Source organism: Cryptomeria japonica, chromosome 5 (assembly GCF_030272615.1).
Source record: "Cryptomeria japonica chromosome 5, Sugi_1.0, whole genome shotgun sequence".
Taxonomy (NCBI): Eukaryota; Viridiplantae; Streptophyta; class Pinopsida; order Cupressales; family Cupressaceae; genus Cryptomeria; species Cryptomeria japonica.
In genome coordinates, this window is record NC_081409.1 from 544,240,184 (window position 1) to 544,265,103 (window position 24,920).

Genomic DNA, 24,920 nt, shown 5'->3' on the forward strand with positions numbered 1-24,920 from the left:
AAGTTTTCAATTTTATTTGCACTATCAACAAAACAACACATTCGATCCATACTCTAAGATTCATCATAACAAATAGCTTGTTCACTCACAAGTGAACATGTGTCTTCATTAGCATATGCACATTAATGCATTCTTTATGGAAAACAAAGACTTTAATCTCTACTTCATGAGAACAATTGTAATGCCCCGCTAAGAAACCCCAAAGGACAACTCGTCTAACAACTAACCTCAAGAGGCAAACATTTTTTTTTAAAGACATGCATTAACTGATTAAACTATAATAATGAATAACATAATATTTAACATGAGAATAACCTATCTAAGCACAAGTGGAAGCAACTTAAAATAATAACACCTTTGTCCTCTAAGGTCCCCTAACGTTGCTACAAGGCAACACTAACACTAACACTTACTAAGGCATAAGAAGCAAATCTAAACTAACCATTGCATAACATAATTCCCTAGCATAAATAGATGAACCTTAACATAGAAATGATATCATTGTTGTCATGAAGATTGAACTTGTAATGCTTAAGCCGAAAAATCAGCAATCTTGTGAAACATGGAAACACCTTCGAGCCTGTGGGTTGCTCAAATTGAAGGTGATTCTCTAGAGCGAGTCGGTTCTCTTTGATGAACCTCTTGCAAAGTTAACTCTTGATGGGAAAAGGATAGAAAGGCTGCTTGAAATGAAAACCTATCCCAGGAGGAAGTGATGCACCAAAATCTAACTAAGGCATGCAACCTGCTTAACTCACAAAATCCTTCAACTAATAGACCCCAATCTCTCACAACTCAACTAAACATGTGATGCATAAGTATTTCTTAGAAAGGGTGGAGCTTAATTCTTGCTTGAAGGAAAACCAACTGGTTTTCACAACTACAAACCATTAAAATCAACTACAAAATCTAAGACCTGCATCAACCATGTATCTTCTTACAACAAACTCTGATTGAATGAGACAAATTAGAGGACTTTGAACATAAATCACAAAAACTCATCAAACCATTCATCCATAACATGATACAAGAAATATTGAGAAGGAATAATGTTACTATTTTATTGAAAAACAAAGGAAAGCGACTATCACAAACGTAGAAAATGAGCTACAATGCTTCATGCCTTGCTGGATGCAAAGGGCATAGAGAAAAGAACTAGAGGAAAGATAGAAAAGAAGAAGGCTAATAGGAAAGAAAGTCCTAAAATCAACTCCAAGGTGAATTGGATGTGCCTCCTTGAAATTAGCTCCCACTAATTGCTTTTCCACTTTGTCTTTATCTTTAAATCTGCATGATGGAGTCTTGGGTCGAATTTTAGAGAAAATCATGGGAAAAAAGCCTTGGAAATGCTGGAAACTCATGTTGAACTGGTGGAAAGGAAGTCTTGACTCATATACAACCTTTGTAGGGCCCCTAACTGATCATCAACTATTCGCTCAACTCTCAAAATGATTATGATCTGATGGTTATGGCGACTCAACTGATTGAATAATCTTTAGAAGGAAATGCATAACTGTAGTCCTTGTGATCACACTTGAACTTGACCAAAGCTTTCAATAAGCGTAGGATATCTCAAAAATTGTCTCTTGTCTTGCATTTTTTATCATCCATTCTTGATTAGGACACCTTATGATAACCCATACACTTGAACAACTCACAGATACTTCACCGCTCTTAGGTTTGTGACCACTGCATAATTTGTTTAGTACTGACCTTCACATAATGTGACTGAGACTTGCAATAAGATTTGAGACTCCCTTCACTTGGTGCTCTGATTTTGTGCATTTTCTTTATGAAAATATGGATATGTGACTGTTATAAAGCTTTTGTCTCTCTGTATTCTACTAAATGATAGTTATATTTAGAGTTACATTTTTCCACTGTGACTATGATATGATTATTTGGCAACTTTAATGCTGTTATTTCTGCCCAAACTGTGTCATGACAATCCTAATAAATTTGATTACTGCTATTTCATGGTTATTGTGCCTTATATCGGTGTATGAATATTTTTTGAGACTTCACAAACTTTACAGTGCCTTCTACCATTTGACAGAGGACTGTTATGATTGTGAATTAGGCCTAAGATCCTCAACCTTGAGCACCTTACTCTCATTAAAAACTTCTTGTCTTCTTCTTCATGAACAATCATTATTCCACGCCTTTGAATATCTGTCCTTTGCTTGAGTGCTACTCTAAGTGCTTTTGGACTGGCTTGTGATATTCTATCATCGTATTTTGCCCTCTACTGTGTCTCTTAGGACTATATTTTGTCATTTCATGGACTAACCCTTGTGTGTGGATGTATTAATACTATCCCAATATTAGGACCATTTCTTTGAATCATACTGTTTGTTCTGTGATTGCATTGTTGTGTTAGGCTCTGATACACTACGTTAGGATTCTTGGACTGCACTTTTGATGTTGTTCTTACATCTTTGAGTTTACTGCTTTGTCACCTTGATATGACAAATCCTTAATCCTTGAAGCTGCATTGATATCTTTGTAACTGTTGTTGGGATTTGTATTGGTTGTGCATTAACCTTTATACTGCAAACTAATTTGATGACTGTATTTTCTGATTTCTTTTCACTGTATTTTCCTTGATTGTTCTTGTGTGATTTTTGATAGGGGCTTCCCAGTGTGAAAGTATGATAACTTGTATCCGTGCTCATTCCCAAAACTCTATTAACTGCAACCTTTTCCTCAAAGATAGTGGCTATCTCATAATGAAGATGTAATTTTGATGATCTAAGTTATTACTTGAACTTCAAGGAACCTTACTACCAGGTAGAGCTATCACCTATCATAACCATATGTGGACTATATAATAACTATCTTTTAATGCTACAACCCTTTTGTAGTTTATGACTGTGTTCTGTGTCTTTGAAAAGGCTGCTCTTACCCCTCTCAAACCCTCTTACTGTCCTCACTTTTCTTGTTAAGGTTTGATCTTCATTAATGGACTGTGATTGTGAATAGATATGGGGTTTTGAAGCTTTAAAGATTAGCTTCTAAGCTTTCTTACCATTGCTCTTTTTCTTCTTTGTCTTTTTGTATGGACTCATTGCATTCTTTCTCAAAGACTGAAATGTGGTATTATTACTATCTTTAATGGGTTGAGGTTGCTGTCCCAAATCTACATCAAAACTTCATGACTGCTTTGTCACTGATCTCCGCACCGTATCTGTTGGGACTACTACAATCTTCCATTCTTGGTCATGTTCACAATATGATGACAGTCTTTTATTTATGTTCAAAAGGCCGTCTCTATAGTGTTTGAAGGCTTGAATTCTTGGAGCCACCATATGCTACAATTCACTGTCTTTGATATCTTTGTTGCTGTGACCGCAATCTTAGAGGCTTGTGAATGTTATTGAGATCTCACACTCTTCTTTCTTCTTAGTGTTCTGCAAACTCGTTGCTTTTGCATTGTTTCTCTTGTGACCTTTGATTTCTATACTACTCTAATCATTGTTTTGTCTGCTATGAAATTGATTTTCTGCTTCTAATAAGCTACATTGAAATTCTCTTTCATAACTCTACTCCATATTTTATGGTGACTTAGAGAAGAAAAGATCCAATAGGGTTTTATGAAATATAGAAATAATAAACCCTATGTATATATTAGCTCACACCACACATGCCTTATAAAAAACAATGAGAAAGTTATAAAGGCAGACCTCATGAAACATACACATTTATGAATTTTGCATGAGCCTTGCATGGTCATTTTAATATGTGAATAAGTTATTATTGGGCCACTCTTTGCGTACAAACATCCTGTTGCTACTGCATGATCCATTTTTTGAGCTCCAAACTGCCCTGGCCGCCATGAACTACAATTTAGAACTCAAAAGAACTAGGGCTTATTCCTTCTACGTGGGAATGTGAACTTGGCTTAACCTTGAACTATCCCATTAACCCGTGGTTAATAAAGGCATAAAGCTCTTCTCCCTCTAAGTAAAATCCAAATACCTCCATAGCACGTGGATATCTTATTTTTAAACTTTTAGTTCCTTCCACATGTTATAGGTGAAAATCATTGTGGAGAATAGTGGAGTTTGGAGTTTTGAAGGACATTACTTCTTTATACTCATATAACAACATGAATCAGAAGTCTTAGAGGTGAAAATTTTCTCTATTCCCACAACTTAAAACATTTCAATATTCAACCAAATAAGTCATTGAGAGATCTTATGTGAGACAAATTTAACTTGAAGGGTAAATTTAGCAACAATCATATAAGAAATGAACAACATGATTACTCCTAGAAACTAGGTTCATTTTAAATCCCAAATCAAAATATTTCTAAGATTACTTTCCACATTATTATATAACTATTGTCACAGGTATTTGTACTTGATGTAAATGCGAAAAAACTACAATCTCGTGCAACATGGGACTACTCTCAGGCTGTGGGTTTCCTATAGTGAGAGTACACCTTCGGATTATAGGTCGACTTCATTTTTGATCACCTAAAACTAACTGAAAATCTTGACTTGGAAAAGAGTAAGAAGGATATGCATAAATTGAAAATTAAGCTACTAACAGGTGAAACACCAATGGATAAAAGATTTGAAATGGTGACAAACTCACAAAATACTCAGCTAACAAGCTAAAATAACTCACAATTTAATTACACATGATTTGTATAAATGTTTCATTGAAAGGCTCAATATTTGATGCTTGTTTGAAAGAAAACAAATATTGTTCTCATAACTTGCATTCATCAAAATGAAAACACATTCAAAGCCCTGTAGCCTAGCATACTACTCTTGAACCAAACATCGAAGGAATTGTATAAAAATAAAGGATTTTTTAATCAAAATCACAATATTCTTAACTCACTATTCACATACAACAATTTGACAACAAGATAATCTGAAAAGGAGCTCAACTTCTTTACTGAGTATAAGGAATTGCTTGTATTACAAAATCTGGAAAAATACTCATGAGAAATGAGTTACAGAAAGTGTGAATATTTGTTGCCACTGCAGGTACAAACTCAACTAGAGAAAACTGAGTGAAGAAGAGTGACTTATACAAAAGGCTCCAATAATTCAAAATTTGAATTTTGGCTCCAAGAATGATGTGTTGTTACCTCTCCTACAAATTAGGCATGTGACTAACAGAAAGCTCCTCCAAGAATGTCTCAAGAGTTGTTAAATTGAAAACAAACTAAAAAACAAACTAAAGGGGGTCGAATGCAACTGAAAATCCCTCCAAAATAGGGATGTAACTGCCATAAACAAGGAGTCAAAAGCCTAAAAATCCTCTTTGATCCATACTTCATCCATTTGGACTCTCTAACTGAAGTCAAACTACCAATTAGGTGTCTAATCACCTAATTTTACTCCCCATGTTTGCAAAGAACTCCAAAGATCCTAGATCAAAACAAATGCTCAACTAACTCTTCCTCCTTGGTTTATCTCTCATTAACACTTGTCCTCTTCTATTTGTATTTCAAAAAATCATTTATTTAAAGTGATTTATGATCATCACTTAAATAAATATTTACAGCTCGAGATAAATGCAAGAATAAAGGAGCCATTTTGAAAAACAAAAGAAGGTTTATAGCTAAGGCCTAAGAAGTGTATGCACACTTAATGATTTACAAGGCACATATGATGCCATAGTAAATACATGAGAATAAAGATTTTTCAATGTAAAGGCAAAAAGCATTGGCCTTATCGGGCTTCTTTAGGGTTATCAAGCCCTAACACCAAAGCAAAAAAACTTTTGATACTTTCTTCATTTGCTTTCACTGCTGTTTGATCTTGGTTTTGGAGAGCACCGCCATGAAACCCTATGGTTCAAGCTTGAATACAGTCCATATTGCTTCTACACCTGATGATTGTTTGGAGATTTTGACAAATAAAAGCGCGAGGTAAGCTTATCTCTCTGTGATTGCCAAGATATTATTCACGCTTATTGTACTTTCTTCATGCTGAGATAGTGCATCCATTTCTTGTAAATCTTCTACCATTCTTTACACATTTTAGGTGTTTTTATCTATATTTACCCATGTAGCTTTGAGGGCTTGCACCATTTTTTTGGAAATGGTTGTCTTGAGATGCATGGATTTCTACTCTATCTGTTGGTATGACCTTGTACCAAATTTGGTTAATGCTCAGACCTGCCCTATCTCTTCAAGATGCTGCCCTTTTGGTATCTGAGGTTACTCATTCTTGTTTAGAATCACTGTGTACTCTTGTTGATGACTATATTTTATAAAAATGGATAGTGATCTTTATGCTATGAGTTGTCCTCTCCTTCAGTGTTATTTGTATTTGGCAACCATCTTTGAGTTTTGAGAGCCTTTCACACCTACTGCTTTGTCCCTTAACAGTGACTTTTTTTTATGATCATGAATGATCTAAGGCTTTTGCATATATATTGTCTTTGCTAGCTTTTAGGTTTTATTCTATTTAATGAACTCTAATTATCAGATGGCTGTCACTATATTTATGAATTTGTCTTTGATTGATTTCTTCTGACTGTATAATCTGTTATCACAGTTGCATTCATATATACTTGTGTGATGATTTGCTTCTTATTATCTCTACAACCCTTCATTCATTGCTTTGGACCATGAATGCATTTGCTCTTAAATGTCATTATGAATATATCAGGTTTCACTATGCAAGCTGCTCACATAACCCATGTCCTTTATTATCTACACCAGCAACACTTTATACTGATATATTATGGTGTGATACCACTGTGTTTGCCTATTTGAATGGACTATGTGCTACCTTTTTGATTTATTTTAAATAATGCTCTCTTTCAAGACTATACCCTTGACAACATTCTTGTAAACATTCCTTCTCCGAGTCAACTTTCGATCATTTATCATTACAAATCTAAACTGTATCTGCCACTAAGCCTAAAGCCTTACATCTTTCATTGCTTTTTCTCTCTTGCATTGCCATGACTGTCATTTGAGCATAGGGACTGTATTTTCTCTGGCACATTTTGTGAATGGCTTCTTGACCTTACTGTTACTGTGATCTCTTTGAGAATCTTTGCTCATTTGATGGTTATATCCATCCTCACTATGAATTTTGCAATTTAAGATGCTTTGACTGCATATTGTGACAGTCCTCTAAAACTCTAATCTTCTTCACAAGCTGCTCATTGTATTTGATACAAACCTATCAACTCTAATGATGACCAATACTACTTTTCTTGATAACAAGAAGATACTGTCATTATATGATCTCGTGGACTGTCATTGGTCTTTCAGAAGCCCTACCTCTACAATACAACCTTCACAATAACTTTTTTGTTTGGTTGCATAGGCTGTTGCTGACCTTAAGAGTATTGTGAAATCTCATAATGGATTCTTTGTGATTGTATTTTCTATATTGTAGACAAATATTTTAACTGTTTTGTTACCATTCATCACCATGTTATAGGAAGATCTGCCTCTATTCAATGGCATGGTTTGTTATAATAATGACTGCAATTCTGTAGCTTGAAGACTTCCTTCAATTTGAAACTATCTTCGTATACTGCAAATCAAGGAGTCTTTGAGATATATTGGCCTAACGGTCTCAAGACATTGCCAATATCAAATGCATCTTTGAATTTCCTCTATCTTCTTATGAATTAAATGAAATGCTACTCACTAAAATGAATGTAGGAACTTTGTCACTGTCAAATGTCTAAGCTCCATATATCACTGCCAAGGCTCTTAACTGTATCTACTACATTTTTCCTTCTTGACTTTGTTTTAGACAATGGGTTGTCTTTGTGCACTTCAAGGCTTATGGAGAACATTGTGCCATGGATTGTCCCTAAAGTTTGCCATTCCCTGTCCATGACCTTGCATTGTGATCAAAATTTGATCCTTGCTTTCTATACTAAGGATTATGACTGCTTCAAACTTTTGGTGTTGCTCAAATGGACTATCATTGGACTGATAAACCTCCTTGTTTATCCTTCATACTCTTATGAGAAAACTCATGGTTGCACTCATCTTCTTTAGGGACTGCTCTATGATAGAATGAAGTTGTTCATTGACACCTAGAATCTAGATTGGACATGATCTCCTTTATGGCTATCTGTGGGTGTGCTTTATGACTATATTTGTCTCACAACGATGCAAACTGTGAATAAATGCAGTCTTTTGAAAACATCCGTGTCTTTACAAACCCATTGTCCCTCCATGCTTCTTGCCACCACTGACTTGACTGTGAACATGGGACATACTATGATTGTGCTTTATCAACTAACATTGTGTGCTGCTGCTGCTATGGTGGAAACCATAACTCTATTAATGAATGACATTGATCATTGTGCAATTATTTGTATCTCTTATAACTGCTTATAAATGAGCTGCCCTGTCTTTTGTACCTCGTGGCACTGTCATTCATGCATATATTTCCTTTTTCTGATATAAAACTGTATATATTCTTGATGTCATTGTCTTTGTTTCATCTAAGAATATTCTCTGCTCTCATTGTCTTTCTCTTTTGTCTCAGATTTACTCTTTGTGCTTTCACTGTGGCTTTTAAGATGCTATGTTCTAGACTTTATCATTGCACTGTTTGGATTTTCATATGTCAACATGCTGCGCTCAACCCTTGTGGGAGCCACATTTTAGTCCACATGTTGTAATTTTATGAACAACAACATCACTTTTCCTGTATCTTCACAGTGAACAAACAAGTTAGATAAAAATGAGCATCAGATGATTTCTTCCTGATGATTTGATCTGGCACTTGTTTTCTTGGGATTATATGACATTGACAATGACTTAGTTGATTAAATCTAATAATGAATTAGTACATAACATTAACTACCAGAGGCTTTTGCACATCACCACATAGACTAGGGTATCACGCTACAACTAGGGAAGAGTGTATTCACATGGAATCAACATGGGTGATCCTAGCAGTCAGACCCTCTCCAAACTCTAGACCCCGACGCCCATTTGACTGCACATGTGGAACTAAACAATCATTCCATGGAGGCAAGGAAGTCAATCTACCATACATGTCTTCCCAATCTCATCCCGAGTCTAAACAAGCACTCTAGTCCATGAGATCTCATCCTCTATCTATGTGAGTACATGAGGCATGAATAGGTTACTGATAATTATCTTATTAATGTGTGTGTTTTCTACCCACCGCTTAATTCATTTAATTTAATGTTATCACTTTATTAAAGAAACTTCCAATGAGTGATCTCGACAACCACTTTGGGCCCTGACACTCACATGGAAGCCACTCCCCCTATTTTTCACCTAGACACCACTAACGTATGGGTACAAAAAATTATCACAACAAACTCATACACATTTGAGGTACATATAATGATTTATCACAATCTATCTCTTAAATTAAAGTAGACCTCCATAAGACCCCAATCAACAAAAGGGTTAAGTCCCGAATCTAGTGATTTATAATCATCAAAGTATGGGATTGAGCCTATGATCACCAATATAAATACAAGTATAAATATATAAATCACACCATCTAATTTATATCACATTGGTCCTATATCAAAATCTGAACAATAATTCACTATTTGAACCACATAATGTTCTTTTATCCAAATGTACTCAAGACACCTTCATGCATGTAGATCCAACAATAAATAATGAATGAATGCATAGAAATGAAAGGAGAAAAATTAATACACTACAAAAAACTCATATATACTCTATAAATTGCATGAAAAAATTTACAAACCCGAGAACAAGCCTTTGGATTGACCCGAACCAACACGCATCTTGGAAACTAAACAGGGAAGCCAAAATAGGGTTTCTACACTAAAACCCCTAAAGTGGTGCATTTACCACTTCTTGTGGTGCTTAAACATCAGGTTAGTGCATTTTAACATTATTTTATCACATTTACATGTTTTTTTAGTGCATTTACAATAGCAAGTAGGCTTGAAGCCTAGGGTTGACTTTGGGCTCAGAAAACAACATCTGAACCAACCAAAATGCAAAAAATGATAGAGACCCATTTGAGAGGGGTGAATCCCATTTCTCAAAATTCAATTTATTCACCCCCAAGATACATAATAGATCTCCAAGAGGCAAAATACCAAATATAGTCTAGAAAAACACATAAAAGGAAACACCTAGTTCATCTAACTTACAAATTTCAAACCACAAACACATAATCTTTGCAGAATAGAATCAAGGAATTAAATACATAGAGAAAAAAATATTTTCAAAGCCATAAATCATTTTATTTCATAAAAATCATATGGCTTAAGGATCTAACCTTGAGAATAGGAGAAAATGGACAAAGAGAAGATGGAGAACCACTCTTGCATGCACAACCTCACACAAACAACAATTCCCATCAAACCAACATTATTTCTCAATCCTCACACATTTACCAATAATATAAAATAAAATCCCCTCCAAACTCTCACACAATCCTCTAAAAAATCCTCACCAAAATCCTCTAAATCCAACACAAATAAGGTTGCAATCTTTCTCACAAATTTCTTCCAAAATCCACAAACTTTCTAGCAAATGATCAGCCCCCAAAATCATTTCATTTCCTAGACAAATACCATTCCCAAAAATGGGATTTGGTGCATGTACGAAAAACAACTGAATTCCCCAACGAATCACAACAAAAGATTAAATTACATAAACCAAAACTCACTCAATAAGAAACAAACAATATAATATCCCACTTTGGATATTTTATGCACACAAATATTTATTGCCACCAATAAAACATAATTATTAATCAAATAATTCCTCCTATAAAATAGGAAGAAAAATAAGGAACACAATTATATTAAATGATCAATCCCACTTACTCAAATGCACACATAAATAATACAAAGACAATACTATCATAACTTACACATAATCTAATATAAATAAATATTAATATTGATTAACCTAATAACACAATAAATCTCAATTAAATTAAATCAATTAAAATAGTATAAAAGGGATAAAACACAACTAAACACATAACCATCCTCACGAGTACACATCTTGAAAGAAGATTAAGCCAATAATAATGCAAGCAAGACAAAAGGTCAAAACCTAAGACATAGACTAGGGTTAGGTGTGGTAGGGCCTTAGTGTCACCTTTGATCAACTACTGTTGGGAAAGGAGGCATGCTCAAACTTGTGGGACCAGGTGGTGTCGATGCCTAGTACCTGCACTCCTGCACAACATCATCAAAGGATAAACATGTATATGTATATGTATATGTATATTCATCAAATCAACATAGTCAGGTGAAAGAGAATTATAACATCACATCCTCCTTATGATGAGTGATGTGATATCATCCCTTACACACTTGTTTACAATAAAATAACATAAACATAGATATAGCATAATCAAACAACCATCATCCATATCCAATAAGACTATCAGAATTAGGGTTAGCACAAGATATAACATCATAAGTAGTAAACATAAACCATATTATCTAAGAAATTTATTATCACTAGGTCCATCAAATAGTAAACCCTAGCATAATCGAGTAGCCTTAAACATTGAATCAGTATCATAAATATCATAATGTATCTACTGATAGAAAAAAGTATCTCAAACATGAAAGAACAAATCATGAAACAAGGAGTATTAGGAGATAAGAAGAGTCCATCAGTATCTATCTTAACCATCATATAGTATGAATCATGAAGGGGAACTACAACAATCATAATTAGTAGAGAGGCAACCAAGTTCATTGTCGTCGTGATGAACAGAACATGGAAACTTATCATCACTTAAACCATGCTCAAGTTCTTCACATTGAATGCTTGAACATTCATCTTTACTAGCATCATCATTGATATACAATATAATGTCCTTGATATACGCAACATTAACACAACCATTGATCTCACAAGTTGATTCACTATATTGGACATCTAAGATCACTTCCATTTCACTAACGAAAGAGTTGTGATAAGGTATGGCTTCATATACATTTTTTTCTTCATACCTTGTATTTGGACTATCATGGTGGCAATCTTAATTTGTATACATTTCATCCATGAACTCATCATAAGTATGTGTTTAATTTAAACCTATTTGTAAACCCGAATGATCCAACCACTAACGTACATCTACAAATTAATTCAACAAACAATCAATAGAGAACTACCATGCATGCAAATATTATAGAACAAACAAGTATACCTTCACACACATTGTAATCTTGTTTCTATTGTTTTCCTATCCTCCAAGATCCTATATTGACGAGGATTACTCTCATATATGAAGCACTTTGCACAAGAGGTCATGAAAGAATGGAGTGTGGTTTCTTGATGAGGTAGCTATGATGCAAAGATGATGTGATGATGTATTATCCTAAAATTATTTTGGTAGAATGTAGGCGATCTAATGGTTACTTAATTGATTAATATGGAAGGAAGAATCCTCTTTTATAGAAATCACAAAGAGAATCAAGGGCTTAGATTAAGAGGCTAAAAGATGAATGGTCATGATCACATAGTTAAAAGAGGCTCAATAGGATTGAGTGGTAGGTAAAGGGATTAGATTGAGTAATGTGTGAGAGTGAATAATATTAAGAGGTTAATTTGAAATAGAGGGCTAATATTAGGGAGTAGGTAATTTAGAGAGACTTGTTGTCATGTAGAGATAAGGAAAGAGAAAAGGTTGTTAAGAGGAATTTGACACTTGTCACATGCCTATGAATTAAGATTATGATCCATGTGAACAAGGTTGGATTAGAAAGAAGAGGATAACAAATTAATTAAATAAATAAAAATGTTTATTAAATTAATAGAGGAAAAAGTTAGTTATTAAAAAATGGCAAAAGATGGCACAAAAAGGGACAAAGGAAGAAACCCTAATTTGAATACATAGAAAGAATCTCATAATAAAGGTATTTTTTCCTTCTCAAGTTTTGACCACAAAGGAATACAAACCATAGATATTTAAAATGATACAAATATGAACATAGAATTGTTGGAGGAGTTGGTGGTTATATGCCATTTCATCGGGCCAAGAACAAATAGCAGCAAGACCCAACAATGGATCAAGGACAACTAGAAAACTGAGATTATAACAAAATTTCTCCCAAAAGGCTTCTTTGTGGTAATATTTGCTTGTGAAGAAGAAAGAGACAAGGTTCTCCAAGGAGGATTATGGTCAATAGATAATCACGTATTTTACATGCATAAATGACACTCAAATCTTGATCTACTCAGACTAGAACCCTATGACAATCTAATCTGAATAGGGCTTTATAATCTACCTATTGAGTATTGGCTAGAGGAGTGTTTCCGAAAAATTGGAAGGTCCCTTGGAACTCTCATTTGATATAGATGTCAATATTGTCAACAACGACTCATAGCTATATGTTAGAATTCAAATTGAGGCTATCAACTGAATCTCGAATCATATCCAACTATGTGTTCAAGGAGTACATTGGATTCAACAGATAGAAATAGAAGAGGACAAAAAATACTATTTGCACGATGTGGGTCAAGAAATCACATAGAGAGCGAATGTTGAGAAAACAAAACTAGTCAAAAAACAGAGGCCAACAAGCCAAAGATTGTCCCTATTAGAGGGTCTAGGAAATGATAGAGGGGATAAGCTCATGGAAGTAGGATCGAGTCAAATTATATCTCCCTCCAAACAAATATCAAAGATACAAAGAGGCTTGGATAAGGGCCTCGATACTAGGTAAGCTTTGGAGAATAAAGAAATGGAAGGACTACAAAGTGGAGGGACTTTCCCTATTGAGGAAAGGACGAATTCAATTGCATGTGAGGAGAATATGATAGTAGATCCCAAGGAACAAGTGGGGGATGATTGGTCATCAGAAGATGAATTGGATGAAGAAGATAAACTGGAAATTCTGGACCTAAGATGTATTATCTAGACAACTACTAGACTCCTGGAAAAACAAAAAGGGGGAGAGGAAGGATGATTTCATGAGGTGAGGGGTCATTTTGGGGGACTTGGAATTTTGTGGAATCCCAACATCAGTAACTTCTTCCCAGTGGATTTAGACCCTCAATATGTGTTGTGCAATATCAGATGCCAAATATCTAACTTAGAATGTAACATTTTCAACATCTATGGACCAACGAAAACAAAAGATAAAGTGAGGCTTTGGAAATCCTTAGAAAAGAAAATTAATATGTTGGAAATAAGAGACTACATACTAGGTGGAGACTTTAATTCTATTTAAAAACTAAATGAGAAAAGTGGTAGCATTAATAAGATCAATAGAACCATGATGGACTTTGGAGCATTTGTGATCAATTGTAAATTTTTTGATGTTACATCAAATCAAGGTATATACATGGACGAACAAAAGGTCAGGCTTCACTAATATCGTAGAGAGACTGGATCGATTCCTCATTGTATTTGCATGGATAAAAAACAATATTACCTTTTCTACGTCCATTTTACCAATATCAATTTCTGATCATTTCTCGATGCAGATGGATATTGGGAAGAGAGAAAAATAACATAAAGAATACTTCAAGTTAGAGTCAATGTGATGGAGAGATGATTTGATTATAGGAAAGCTTTAAGGATAGTGGAAGGAGAGTGACATATTCAATGGCACAATAAGTCATCATTTTGCAAAAAGATTGAATTTTATTAAGAATAAATTAAGAATTTGGAATGAAATATAATTTAAAAACATCTTCACTGAGAAGTATGCTGTTGAGGAAGAGCTTAGCTACCTGAATGAAAGAATAATCTTAAATGGTATGTTCTGGGAAGATTATTTGAAATAAATTGTATTAAAGGAGAGACTTACAGAGTACTAGAAGGATGAAGCTAAGGAATCATGAATTGCGGGTGGCGACTCCAACATGAAGTTCTTCCATGCTTCGGTCAAATAAAAAGTATCTACAAATAGAATTGATTGTGTGAGACTAGCCAATAGCGAGTGGTGCTGTGGGAGAAATGATATTGGGGAGACAACCACAATGCACTTTAGGGCTCTACTGGGGGACAATATTCACTCAAATCACCTATATTTTGGGGAGGTCCTTGAGAAAATTTTGTGTGTTGTCTCCCATGAGGACAATGACAGGCTTATGAAGTCCTTCACTTTTGAGGAGGTAAAGGTGACCTCTTTCCAACTTCACCTTGACAAGTCCCCAAGACAAGACTAATTTTCGACAATTTTTTGTTGGTTTGTTGGAGATTCCTAGCTGTTGATGTTCTCATATTGGTTGAAGGCGTTAGATAGGGGCATAGATTTTTTAGGGATTTAAACAAAAATATGATTGTACTTATCCCAAAAATGGAGGACTGTGAAACCTTGGGGGACTACAAACTAATCTCACTATGTGATACAATCTACAAAATAATTTCCAAAGCATTTGTGAATAGATTAAATAAGATTACAAGGAAGATTGTTTCAAAAGAGAAGAATGGATTTAACCTTGGGAAATACATTACAAACATTATTATTCTGGCTTCTAAAATAATACATTCAATCTTGAGGCAACATGCATTAAAGGTATGGTTATAAAACTCAATGTTACCAAAACATATGACAATGTTTGTCAGGTTTTCTTAATGGTTGTTTTGAGGAAATTTCTATTCATCGAAAGCTAGGTCGAGGTCATTAGGATCTGCATTACTTCACTAAGATTATCTGTTCTTGTTAATAGTTCCTTATTTTGGTTCTTCAATGCTACTAATGGCCTATGTGAGGGTGACCCCATCTTACCCTTCATCTTTGTTCTTACAGCCAAAGTATTGAGTAGACAAACTACAACAAAGAGAGAAGTGAAAGTTTGTAAGGGTATCATAGTGGATAATAGATTGGAACTAATTATATATTCACAATTTGCAGACGATACAATTTTGTTTGGAGAAGCCATAGTCAAGGAGACAAATTAGATCAAAATCATCCTCGATAAGTACTCAAAGGCATCTAAGCAAGCTATGAACAAAGAAAAGTTGGAAATATTTTTTTTTAATACAAACAAGGTTGTGTACAAGAAGATAGCAAGTATTCTAGGATTTGAGATATTTGTAATTCCATCCAAATTTCTTGGGCCTCCCTTATTTGTTGGTACCAAAAATTTTTTGCACTAAGAAGAAGTATTGAATTCGATTATATTTTAAAACAATGTCCTAGAAGAGTAAGTGGTTGTCACAAGATGGCATAATCTTAATGATAAAATTAGTGCTTTTGGGGGTGTTGATCTATTTCATGTCATGTTTTAAATTCTTCAAGAAGGCCATAACAACTTTGTAAGGTTTCCTAAAGAAATTCCTTTGGGAAGGTGTAAGGGAGGATAAGAAAATCCCTCTCAGCAATTGAGATATGACATGTTTGACCAAGGAAGAAGGGGGTACAAGACTCAGAAGAATGGAATTACAAAACCTTGTGCCGGGGGCGAAGCTGACATGGGCAATGTTCAAGGCTCCAGACAAATTAGGGTGTCAAATCACTAGGAGAAAATACATGGACATTAATAACCCTGAGACAATTCTCATGATGACTAATTCAATAGGTGGTTCAACAATTTAGAGGTTTATATGGGAGAGCAGTAGTAATATTAGTGACCATCTGACATGGAAGATTGAGAATGGATGTAAAGCTAAATTTTGGAGGGATTCATGGAATAGAGAGGAGACAATTATTGATTTGACTTAATGCTAATAAATGGTGGAGATTTCTCCCCCCTCTAAGATTGTGTTAGTCCTCGATGGAATTTTGAATAAAAGAAGGATTATGCTTTCCTCAAAGGAGGATGAGATTATTTGGAGTGTGTCTAAATTGGGAGATTATAGTGTCAGCCTTTGCTATGTTGTGCAAAGAAGGATTAGTGATTGTCTGAATTTGCTGTCGAAGCTCTGTTTTCATAAGAGTGTAGCTCCTCGAGCCGGGGCCTTTCTATGGGTGTCTTTGCATGGATGCATTTTAATAGGTGATAGATTGAGAACAATTAGAATTGACGGCCTCAACATGTGTCCCATGTATATGTTTGATGAGGAAACCGTGAATCACTTATTACTTTGGTGTCCTGTATTGACTAGGTGTTAAGAGTGGTTTATGGAGTGCACTGGTTGGAACACACCCATAAGTAAATCATTATTTGATTTATTGAGTGGATGTCCATGGTTAGGGAGAAAATATATGTGGGGTGACATTTGGATCATTGGCCCATCAATGGTGACCTGACAAATTTGGAAAGAATGTAATAATAGGATTTTCAATGGTAAAACCTAATTGATCGATTGATTGATATTTAACATTCAAAATGGTATTAGTGAATATGTTGACGGTAAAGTGACAAGCAAAAGAATAGAATACCTATCAAAGCGGGACGAGGAAGTCTAGTTGGCATGGCCATCATTGAAAGCCTCTGTTGTCAGTATCAAAGGAAAACCTAATCTTAGAAGAGAGGCATATTGGGAAAGGCCACAAAAGGGGTGGCACAAACTTAACATTGATGGTGCGGAAATAGGAAATCCTGGGGAGGCCAGGATAGGTGCTATCATCTGGCATGAGGGCAACAATTGTGTATGGGCACTATATAACTACATTGGTTTAGCCACAAATAAGGCTGGAATGATAGCAATGGCTAAAGGTCTGGAGCTGTGTGTGGATAAAGGCATATTAAAGGTGGTGATCAAAGGAGATTCTCTGGTATGCATAAATGCAATCTTGAAGGGACATATTATGAACTGTAAATTGAAATAGTGGGTGCCTCATATCAAGTGTTATCTTGATCAACTTTGGAACTTCAAAATCACACATACATCCAGGAAAGCGAATATGGCAGCAAATTGTTTGGCCAACATGGGGGTTGATAGTAAAGAGGAGGGTGTCATTTAAAACTATGCTTGTCAATGTGTCTAATTGGCTGATATTGTAGTGCCTCTCCCTGATTCATCTTGCCTTTTTGTACATCAATAGGCCATATTGATATAGCTTATTCTACTTTATGATGATTTGAAGGTATCATACTATGTACTAATCCTATTTCATGATTATATTAGATATGATAATGATTTTGATAATGCTTGGTTGTTGTGACTGCCTTCTACTGTGTTTGTGATAGGGACGATGTCATACCACTTATTCATAAGCACGATATGACATTGTGATTCCCCTTCACTTGTCTGTTTATTTCATGATATATGTTATTGTATATGTTGCTATATGTGTATTGGTGGTGACAGGTTTGTAGGTACCAGACATCGACTCCACCTGGCTTCACAGGTTTGAGCGTGTCTTCATCCCAATGGCAAGTTGATTGGAGATGACATGAAATCCCATTCTACACTCTAGGTTTAAGTTGGTACCCTGTCAGTCTTAGTTTTGTGGTATTTTATGTTACCCTATGATGGGTTGTCTTGAGGAGTTGCAATTATTGGTTAGTTTAATTATTAATTAATTAACTGGTTTATATAGTTTATTAATAACAAATTAAATTATTGGATGACATTGGTAATTAATTATCGAGGGTTATTATTTATTAATGTTATTTTGTTGATCATAATATTTGACATTTATAATTATGCACGAAAAATTATTTATTTATTTATTATATTTTATATTTATGTGGGAGATAGTATTAATTAAATGTATGGATTCACTTTAAATTATATTGGGTGGAGTATTTTTATATCTATCCATACATTTAATTATTTGTTTATTGTGTATTTATTTATTTATTATTGGCTTATCTATTTATTGGTTATTTATTTGTTATTATTTGTTTATTTATTTATTTACTTACCGCTTGTTATGATTGAACTTTTTGGGAGTTGTGTTTGTGAGATAATATTATTTATTGTTTATTTATTTATTTATATTATTTTTGTGGTTTAACATTTATTGGGCTTTTGATTTATTTATTTTATTTATTGGTTAATGGGTTTATTTATTATTGTTTATTCTTCCTACCCATTATTTATTTATTATTTATCTTACCTACCCCCTCTCATTATTGGTTGTGAGGTTGTAATAATATCATTTTATATTATTCTTGTTTTAATTTTCGAGATGGTTGGTAAGAAATATATTATTTTGGATTATTTTGATTGGGCCTTTGATTTATTGGGTTTATTTTACTAAGCCTTTATATTTTATTTATTGGTGGTTATTATTTAATTTCTATTTTCTCATTTGGTTTAATTATTTATCTATTATTTAATTATTTATCCTACCTACCCTATTTTATTATTGGTTGAGATATTCGGGTAAGTTAAATAATATTATTTTATATTTTTCTTACCTCAAATTTGGGTAGGGGTTGGTATGAAATATTATATTTCTAATTATTTTTGATTGGCCTACATGTTCCATGGATTTTGAATGGAATTCTATTTATTTGGTTTTTTGAGATTGTCATGGTGTGACCTTGGTTGGAGAAATTTGCATTGTTTGAAGATTTTGGGATTTTTGGTTTTGGAGCTTGGAGTTGGGATTGTGCTTCATCAGATTGTTGTTTTTCCATAACTTCTAAATACTAGGTTGGATATCTATTTATTTTGTTATTGAAATAGATTGTTTGTAAAAGATTGTCTGTGGGGATAAGAAATTGATGTTTCTGTTAAATTAATTATATGGTTTAATAATATATTACGCCGACTATTGTATTTTGTGATTATCTTTTCTAGAAATGCTTGTCGTGAATTTTGGATGGATGGATTGCTGGTGTTGTTTTGGTTAATTCAATTTATTTGATGTTGTGACTTATTTACGCCTTATTTTTGTTAAGTCCGACTTTGAATTAAGTGTTTAATTTATTTTTCGGACTTGGCCGAATGTTTCTAGCCGTTTTGAGACCTTTTTGTGCTCTGTCTTATTTGTGCTAAATTGTTAAATAAAAGCATTGTTTTTATTGGCATTTAAGCGCTACACTATTTTTTATATGTGTTGAGACACTCTGCATAGACACTAGTCTACCGTGTTTGATGTTTTGAGTCATCTTAGATTTCTGTTCTTTTGGTTTTGCCAGTCCAGAGGCTGTCCTTTTGGATTTTTTGAGTTTCTTGATGTTGTTCTAGGAATAATTTATTGATTTGAGATGATTAATTGCAAGATGAGAAATGCCTCAAGGCTATTATTCTTTGGGCTCATATTGGATGCTCTTTGATGATTCTTGTTTGCCTATGTAAGGCTGTGATTTTGGTATATGTTGTTCATGTTCTCAGAGATTATTATTTGATGTATAACCTTTGTTATCTAGTTATGCTGTATTGAGAGCCCATGTTTATGTGATGTGCATTGTTGTCACCCTAAGGTCTAGGTGCATGCTAGGGGGACTGGGCTTCCAAGTGAGTGATCGGGGTCGTGGAGAGTAGATAGCCAGGTTACTCGAGGTCTAGACTGCTAGAATATCTCATTTGGATCTTACCTTTTAATCAAGTGATTTACTTAATTAATTGATTCTAGGAGGGTTCAAGGGTTTTAGTAATTCACCATAATAAGATAAGAAATAGTTTTATGGCCTCAATGCATGTCCTTGGGGTATTTATAGTGATTTGGGAATGGTTGAGAAGACCTTGGTGACTCAAGTAAGCTAATATCCCTTACTCTTTCAAGGTTGAGATGGCTCTACATGGGCATTATGGATGTTGGGACAGGTTCCTAGGTTCCCATTATGATTGCATATGATGACACTCTTTTCCTACATGTAGGTCCTGGCACTTTGAGTCTTGATTTGTTGAGTAGCCTTTGAAGGTCTTATGTTTATATTGAGCTTTGATTTAGCTGCATGATGTGTGGAGTGTTATTATTTGGTTGTTAGGTGTTAGCCTAGATCTAGAGTGTGTGTGGGATCTTGTGTCATCTCCTAGCACAGGGGGTGGTTCCTTTGGTTCCACATGGTCGGATAGTTTGATGCCTTCTGTAATGCCTCGCCAGGAACCCTAAAGGAAAAACCACACAAACTAACCAACTAAGGGTGAAATAATTAAAAAAAATAAAGTTTAATCCACAAAAAGTGCTTTAAATACTACATTGCACATTTATTACACAAGCGGAAGTCTAACAACAAGAATTCCTTAAGGGTTACCAATGAAGAATTATATGAAAGGTTAAATTTAATTATTAAGGTTAATCCAATTATCTATCTTAGGATACTCAAATACATACAATTGCCAACATTACCTATTAAATACAAATAAATCATATTCATACAACATATTTCATCATTTGGAAGATTGAAAGTATTACAATATATTTCTTTTCAAGAAAGCATTTGCACATTGAATAAAGATAACTGATATAATAAACATCCAAATAAACTAAGATTATATTAATCAATTATTACATGGCTTCCAATAATACATATAAAATTACATCTTTATCAATTGCCAAGGTAATATAATCTACTGATACAAATGACCACGTAGGTCTCAGAGGTACAAAAATCTCCAACATGAGATGATCCAAGAATCACGAACCATGGGAATATTTGAGAAGCCAATCCTCGCATGAAGGCACATAAATAAACATCCGATGGGAAGTGGCACTACCACCCGACCATGTGATCCCAAAATGGAACCACCCCACTGTGCTAGGAGATAGCAGAAAACCCTCAATTAAGCACAAGCAAAACATGGTCAACAATACAAGCATGACTCCACAAAACTCTAGGTGAACTCAACATCACAATACACTAGTTTCCCTAAGGAGAGAGTTTCATCGCATAGCTTGTGATGGTTACCCTAGGTAGGCCTCCATAGGTCCCGACCCCCAACCTGGGTTATCCTGGTAACCTTTGCCAAACCCCCAGTTCCATCCAAGACTCATGCGGGCCCTACCAACCCTTCGTGAAGACAAGGTGGTCAGTTTGCCATTCCAGGCCTTCCCACTACATCTTGAGTCTATACGAGCACTTAACCATGCATGAGGTACAATATCTTACTTAATGTTTAGAACTAGCCACCCCCTAATCAATTATTAGGTTATCACTTATTAACTCACTTTCGAGGGGTTATCCAGCCATCCACTTCGGGCATGGCCCCCACTCGAAAGCCACTCTCCCATAGGACACTATACAATCACGGTCTCTTTACGAGAACCCTATGGCGATGGGGAAGGCTTGTGGAGAGGGAGGCCCACGTGGGAGACCGCATGGGTGGCCATTATTAAAAAAAAAGAAATTTATAAAGTTTTTAAATTTTATTTTGTTTTAAGTTTTTTATTATTATTATTAATTTTTAATATATATATATATATATATATATATATATATATATATATATATATATATATAGTTTTGTATTATTATTTTTTATACATGGAAGAAATATATCTGATTTAAAAGAAAATTAGATCAGAAATTTTATTTTTCATATTTGAAAATATATAGTTGATTAAGAAAAGATTAGATTAGATATTTTATTTTAAAAAATAAATATTAATTTTAGGTTAATTAATATATAAAGTAAATTATATTTTTATATGTATAGCATATAAATATAATTGCATAAATTGAGATTTTGGTTTGAAATTTATTGTGAAGTATTGATATTTATTTTATAATACAATTGAAATGTAGTTGAATTAGAGAACCTTGGTCGACATATATTAAATGAAATGGAAAAATGATTGTCATTATAGGTTAGTGAAAATGCGTGTTTAATTACTGTATTCGCTTTTTATTTCAAAAAAATGGCAAGTCCTTAATTGCGAGCATTGGCTGTTGTCATGTGGTTGATTGTAATTGGTAATGTCTCTAGTCAGAGGATCGTCAACTGGTTATCTGTGTGCAAGGGCTTGTTTGGCCAAATGGTTTTCTATTGCTTTGAACTTCGTATACTATTTCTTGTGTATACCCTGGTTTTGTGAGTTCATCTGATTTTTGGGTAAGTGTCATATGGGAGAGTGGCTTTTGAGTGGGGGCCGCACCCAAAGTGGTAGCAGGGTAACCCATCAAAAGTGTGTCTAAATAAGTGATAACTTAATAAATTATTAGGGGGTTTGGTAGATGAAAACACTAAGTAAGATAATTGTGCCTCACACATGGGTTGGGTGCTAGTACAAACTCAGGATGCAGTGAGAAGGCCTGGAATAGAAAACCAACAACCTTGTCTTCACAAAAGGATGTGTTGGGTCCACATGAGACTTGGATGGGGCCGAAGGTTCAGGAGAGGTTGCCATGGTAACCTAGTGGATGGGGGCCGAGACCTATGGAGGCCTGCCAGGGTAGCCATACCAAGCTATGCGATGATATTCTTCCCTTATGTTCACTAGTGTACAATTTGTGTTGATTTTGCTTGAAGCATTGTTTGTGGGAGTCTTATCTAATTGTTTATGCTTTTTGTGAGTTCCTGATAATCATGTTAGACCATGGGATGCTTATGATGTATTGCGTGGATTTAGTTTCACTGGTGCTTCAATTGTTCTCTTTTTTTACTCCATACTATGTTTCATATGGATCCTCTTTCTTCTTCTTGGATTATTCATGTATCTCTTGGACCCCATGTGGTCATATGTATTAATTGTTTTCATACGCCTTGATGGCAGGATGTAATTGATGTGAATCTTATGTATTTTTCACCCATTATTTATTAGAAGGGTCTTGCATTTGAAGTAGACCCAAAGATGTAGCCCATTAGGGGTGAACTTCGATATCAATTTGGTATTGTATGGTGCATGTGTTCATCTGGTTCCTTTTATTTTGGATGTATGAATGACATTATGGTTAAAAGGTATAATGTAGTTTAGATGATATTAATCTTAAATGCATGTATGAAGTTATTAATTAGATGCAGTAATATGGATTTTGATGAATGTAGTTAATGTCAATTGTATATATTCAATCATGCTAGTTTAATCTCTTATGGAATTTAATTTCTATGTTCTTGTGGTAATCAATCTATCATGAGTAGGTTTAAATAATCTCATTGTTAATTGGATTAACAAACCTTAATGTTCATTGGATTATCGAGTAATCTTTGTTGGAAACCCTTTAGGAGTTTAAGTTAAGTCTTCTGCTTGTACAAATGTTGTTTCAATGATTAACTTAATGCATCTGTAAGTTGATTAATATTTTTTTAAAAATAAAAATATTTGCTCCCTTTTCTATAGTATTTAGTCAATTCTTTTAGGGTTTCTTGACGGGGCATTACACCTTCTTCCGTTGGGATGTTCTTAGTTGGATGCTCTTGTGCGTGATGTGGATTCTTATCTCCTCAGCTATGGATGGATACTTGTAGCAGATTGATGTATATGATTCATATGGAATATGTATATTCATTATGTAATTATATTTGTAGTTGAGAGCTATGATCCTTGATGTAAAATGGTTGATGTATATGTAATGGTAGATGATGTATTAGGCCAACATCATAGTTCTTGTAAGAGAATGTAATGTTGTATCTTGTTGTAACTTGGCTAATGCTAATTAATGGAATTGGTTCTATGGATATGCATTTAGTGTTATGTGAATGTCTATATTAATTAAGGAAATGTATTAGTAATGTAATAATTAATATTGGAAATGGAGTAATGATGCTAGGATGTTGAATAAGTAATTGGGATTAAGAATATTTGGATTGGTGCTCTTAAAATGAATCTTAGGGGTTTTAGGGGATTTGCATTATTAATGGATGTATTCATGATAGATAAAATAGTGAGGTATCATATGTATACATGAGAAGAGGAAGGTTAATCGAGTTTAATGCATTGAATCATGGTAGTAAATATGATGTTATGCTTATATGGATATGATCTTGATGAGGTTGTAAGTAATGATGTTGAGGTACCCTAGGGAAAGATTAAAACATGTATATCTTGTTAATGGATGATAAATGCATATGAGTAGTTAGTTGTATATGTTGCATTAATAGATGTTTTCAATTTTTTTTTCTTTATTTGCATATTAGATGGTTAGTTTCTTCAGAGTATTTTGGTGGGCATTACAGATATTATGAAACAAGACATGGAAAAAACTATATGCTCTCATGTGAGAGTTGGATGATGTATTGGATCTTATGTCC

At 34.3% G+C, this 24,920-nt stretch overlaps 1 long non-coding RNA gene across 1 annotated transcript; it reads left to right on the forward strand.

Annotated features, from left to right (window-relative positions):
• Window positions 1-5,588: 5,588 nt before the first annotated feature.
• On the forward strand, window positions 5,589-24,347 carry LOC131034576 (uncharacterized). Its single transcript, XR_009103811.2, has 2 exons — window positions 5,589-5,890; window positions 24,077-24,347. It is a non-coding gene; the product is annotated as an uncharacterized LOC131034576 (long non-coding RNA).
• Window positions 24,348-24,920: the final 573 nt, after the last annotated feature.